The sequence below is a fragment of the Eschrichtius robustus genome, chromosome 15 (assembly GCF_028021215.1).
Source record: "Eschrichtius robustus isolate mEscRob2 chromosome 15, mEscRob2.pri, whole genome shotgun sequence".
NCBI classification, from domain to species: Eukaryota; Metazoa; Chordata; class Mammalia; order Artiodactyla; family Eschrichtiidae; genus Eschrichtius; species Eschrichtius robustus.
In genome coordinates this window covers 11,630,025-11,634,910 of record NC_090838.1, presented here as the reverse complement: position 1 = coordinate 11,634,910, position 4,886 = coordinate 11,630,025, and the positions used below count along the sequence as shown (strand labels likewise).

The 4,886-nt window shown below is 47.8% G+C and overlaps 1 pseudogene; it reads left to right on the top strand.

Moving 5' to 3' along the window:
• The first annotated feature begins 372 nt into the window (after positions 1-372).
• On the top strand, positions 373-1,400 carry LOC137777639 (reticulocalbin-1 pseudogene; annotated as a pseudogene).
• Positions 1,401-4,886: the final 3,486 nt, after the last annotated feature.

Genomic DNA, 4,886 nt, shown 5'->3' with positions numbered 1-4,886 from the left:
ATCTACAGTGTACATGGCACATAGTAACACCTGACAAATGTCAGCTGTCCTTATCACTATTATTTAGAGCAATCCCTTCTCTGGTAGAGGCCTCACGTGACTGCTTCCAGGGACATGAAGATCACAACCTCAAGAGGCAGTAATCCACGTACCAAGCTCTAAGGTATCTCTCCCCTGAGTCTGTACAAAACACAACTTCCGTTGCACCTTGACAGATACCTGTAGTCAGATCTCCTCTTCCTGCTGTACCACCTCAACTCTAAGACGAAGACTTGAGCCCCGCCGCCGCGCTCACTCCAAGCCCCCGTCCCCGAGCCGCCGCTCTCATCGCTCGCTCGGTGCCTCCCCGCGGGCAGCTCTCCTCTCCCGACAATGGCGTGCGGCTGCCGCGGGTGCCACCTGGGGCTGGTCCTGGGGCTGCTGCTGGCGCCCCCGGCGCTGCGGGCCAAGCCCACGGTGCGGGGCGCAAGGAGCTGGGTGAGCGGCCGCCCGAGGACAACCAGAGCTTCCAGTACGACCACGAGGCCTTCCTGGGCAAGGAGGACTCCAAGACCTTCCACCAGCTCACCTCGGAGGAGAGCAAGGAGAGGCTGGGGAAGATTGTCGATTGAATCGACAGGGATGGGGACAGCTTTGTCACCGCCCAGGAGCTGAAAACCTGGATCGAACGGGTGCAGAAAAGGTACACCTACGATCATGTCACCTAAGTCTGGAAGGATTATGATCGAGACAAAGACGAGAACATTTCCTGGGAAGAACACAAACAAGCCACCTACGGTTACTGCCTAGGAGACCCCACAGATTTTCATGATACTTCAGATCATCACACCTTTAAAAAGATGCTGCCATGTGATGAGAGAAGGTTCAAGCCTGCGGGCCTCGATGGTGACCAGACAGCCACCCGGGAGGAGTTCACCGCCTTCCTGCCCCCTGAGGAGTTTGGGCACATGAATTAAGGAGACTGTGGTTTGGGAAACTCTGGAGGACATCAGCAAGAATGGGGGTGGCCTTGTGTATCAGGATGAGTATATTGCTGATATGTTTTCCCACGAGGAGGATGGCCCTGAGCCAGACTGGGTGCTGTCAGAACGGGAGCAGTTTAATGAATTCTGAGATCTGAACAAGGACGGGAAGCTTGACAAAGATGAGATTCGCCACTGGATCCTCCCGCAAGATTATGACCACGCGCATGCTGAGGCCAGGCACCTGGTGTACGAGTCGGACAAAAACAAGGATGAAAAGCTCACTAAAGAGGAGATCTTGGACAACTGGAACATGTCTGTTGGAAGCCAAGCTACTAATTATTGGGAAGATCTCACCAAAAACCATGATGAGCTTTGATGCACACTCACCATCATATGACAGACTGTCATAGGCTTTCTTTTATTGTCCTGGATAATTGCTACAATTGTCTCAGCATCTGTGTCCCCCAGAAAAGGAAGCTTATCACCTCAGATTGGGGTTAAAATTATTTTTTACTCAATATTTGCTGGAAAATAGTCATTACTAATCTTTGAGTAAGATTTCTGTCCAAATACATTAAAATCTTGGTAAATTGCAGTGCTCTATGGGGATATATTGCTAAAACATGACTTTTCAGCTTTTTCCATGAAATTTGAACTAAAAGGGAATAAAATTTGAAAAAACCCTGTTATTCAGAAGTTGGGTGAGTGGGGAGAGGGCAGTATATGGAGTGACTGCTATGTATTTTAACTGCAGATTTTTTACATTTGCCACTGTTAGATAATTGGTGAGGGAAAATTCTGATTAAGCTTCAGTGGTATCTACACAGGCTTCTTTCAGAGCAAGGCTGATATTTCAGATTCACCTTCTTGACTTTGTACTCTGAGCTTTTACTGTAAATGGCATATAAACCTCTGTGCATTTTTCTGTATAGACCTGCTAATGTGCACAACAGATCCACCCATCTTTGTTTTTTGTCTTTGTTTTTTACAATAAGAAGCAATTAAGAAAGGTAATGTGAAAAAGAAAGGAATTTTAAAGGTAGGGAGAAACGATGAATGTCAGGCATTTGAAGAACTATAGGAAAATTGTAAACACTTTATCATACTTGAGAAATTTTTCTTGACATGTAAATGAAGTAGATCTGATCTTTGAAAAAGTGAATAGCAATCCAATCCATTTCCTTACTGATCTCTGCTAGGAGTCGGGAGTAGGGTCCTAGGAAAGCCTGCTTCGTGGAGCTCTGGAACCCATCTCATCCCGTCCCGCTGACTCCACAACCCTCGGACCTGCCCTGGGACAACTTACACCGTGCAGTTGACGAAGCAGTGTTCCAAGCCACTGGCTGAACTGGAAGAAATAACTTTTACAGGTCGAAATTCTACCTTATAAGGAGAAAGTGGTTGAAACAAAGCATCCCTCTGAGGATTTACAAAAAAAAAAAAAAGACCGAGACCCTCATTTCCTTCAAAAGTTCTCCAAAGAAAAATCAAAAAAAAAGTTCTCCAAAGGAAATGTGTTCGTGTCCCTTTGCTCTCCTGGCCCTCGTCTTCTCAAAAATTGCCAATTAGTCCACTATATCTCCAAACAACTGAAAGCAACGTTCAGGTGTAGACAGATCAGCACAAAATACAGTCAGATCGTCACCTCCTTTGTTCTAGACACTGCATCTCTAGTAATGCAGCCTGAGGTCACATTAGCCAACTGAGTGCCCTCCTACATGGCTGGCCCATAAAATTGAGCCTAGTATTAGCTAGAATCTTCCAGGCCCCTTTTCCCATGCTCTCCCCCCTCCTTCCCTTCCCCAGCCTGTGCTTGTTTAGTTCGTCTTTTTATACTCAAAGGCAAGACTTCAATCAACGTATTCACTTTCATCGTGTCTGATCTGGCCTGACTTTCACAAAAGTTACCACCGTGGTGTCAGCTGTGACTGTCATTGGGCCCCAGTCCATACCCTGATTACAGTCTCTGAGCCGGTCCCCACCTCCCTTTCCTGCCCTAGAGGCAGTGGCACAGGGAGGACTCAGTCCATCTCTGGACAGAATCAGCAGGCCCTTGAACCCTCCAGCCACAGACCAGAGCGCCAAAAAAAAAAAAAAGCTCAGCTCAGCAGGGGGGTCACGGAGCCACGATGTCCAGGAGCTGATCAGAGCCAAGAGGCAGGTGTGAACGTGAAGAAGGCTCATAGAACACCTGGGTCCTAGTCCCACTTTGACACGGACTCTGAGTGTGACCTTGGGCAGGAAACATCCCCTCTGGGCCTCACCCTTATCTACTGGGCTTGATATCTTAGGCCCTGTCTCACCCGCAAATTCTGTCATCCCCTCAAATAACTGTTGCCCAGAGCCCTCCACTGCACTTTGCCCACCCCAAGAGTTAGGACACATGAAGTTCCCCCCTTTCCCCATCTCTGGGGGTGAGTGCACTGAACAGCCACGTGAAGAAGCTCCCTGGATGGTTCCCTAGTACGGTCAGGTCTGAGAAGCCCCCATCTGACGGAGGGATGGTAATTCAGACTGCTCTGTGCATTTTCTGGCATGTCACTTCACCTTTCCTGGACATAAATCTTTTCCCCACAGTTGTCCATAAGCCCCAAGAGAGAAGAACCCAGGTTTTATGAATCTCTGTATTCCTCCACATTCCAAACTCAGGGCCTGACATTTAGGAAGGGCTCAGGAAATATTGGTTCATCACTAATGGACTGATGTCATTCAGATTTCCTTACTCACGCCCACATCTCTATAGCGCTGAATAAACTCTGTGAGCGCAGTGAATTCCACTCCAAAAAGAGGAAGGAGGTCTGGAGTATTCCAGGCAAGCACCAGGACAGATCCAGGGCTAGGACCAGGATGGATCTCATGGCTGGGACTGGATTCTCTCCTCCAAGCCCCGCCTAGAAGGATGTTAACTCATCCTGCCCAGGCTGCCATCTGTTTACCTCTCACAAAGGTCCGTGGTCAGCTCCCCTGGAGAGCTGCTCAGATGACTGCTGGCACCAGACATACGATGACTCACTCCATGTTCATGACACAACTACAGGAGCCTCACCCGCCTTCAGCTTGGTCTTCCTTCTGTCCTCACTCAGAACTGCTCAAGAATCCTTGATCAGGATCTGGCCTCTCTGATAGGATGGACCACAGCCAAGTCTCAAGGTGAAAGAGGACCAGAGGGCAATGAACGTCTTATGATTAAACCGTTTTAAAACAATGGCTGATACATTTATATTTCCAAAATATATGGTGTTTGGAAAAGGTAGTAAAAATACACCTTGTTCTCCTAGGAGGTCTCAAATGTAGAATCTAAATGTGAGCCCACTGATCTCCCTGTATTTCATGAACACATCGAGTTTGTTCCTACCTCAGGGCCTTTGTACTTGCTGCCCTCATCACCTGGGATGCTTTTTCCTCCTGCAGTCACATGGCTTGCACCCTCACATCCTTTTAGGGTTCTATTTCAATATCACCTGAGGAGAGAGACCCCCTAAGTCTACACTCTACACAATATTGCAGTGCCCTTCTAGCTTGAGATGGTCCCTATCTTCTCATCCTGCCTTATTTTCCCCCTCTGACATGCCATCTGTTTGTTTATTGCTGTTTTTCTCTTGTTCAATGAAGTCCCAAGAGAGCAGAGATTTTATCAGTTTGTTAACTTGCATGGTCCCCTGTGCTGAGTGCAGGGCCTAGCTAATAACAGGCACTCAACACATAGCTGTCGAAAGAGTCCACTAATATGGAACTATTTTGGGACCTAGGACGCTGGACTAAGTCACTAAACATTGAACCTCAAATGCTTTGACTGCTCAGTGCTGGGGCCCTGCTCAATCACTCAGCCTCAGGCCTTTTATCTGTGAAATGTGAGCATGACACCTGACTTACTGACCCCACCAGGGTGAGAAGATTAAGTAAGATAAACTGTCCAGAGGG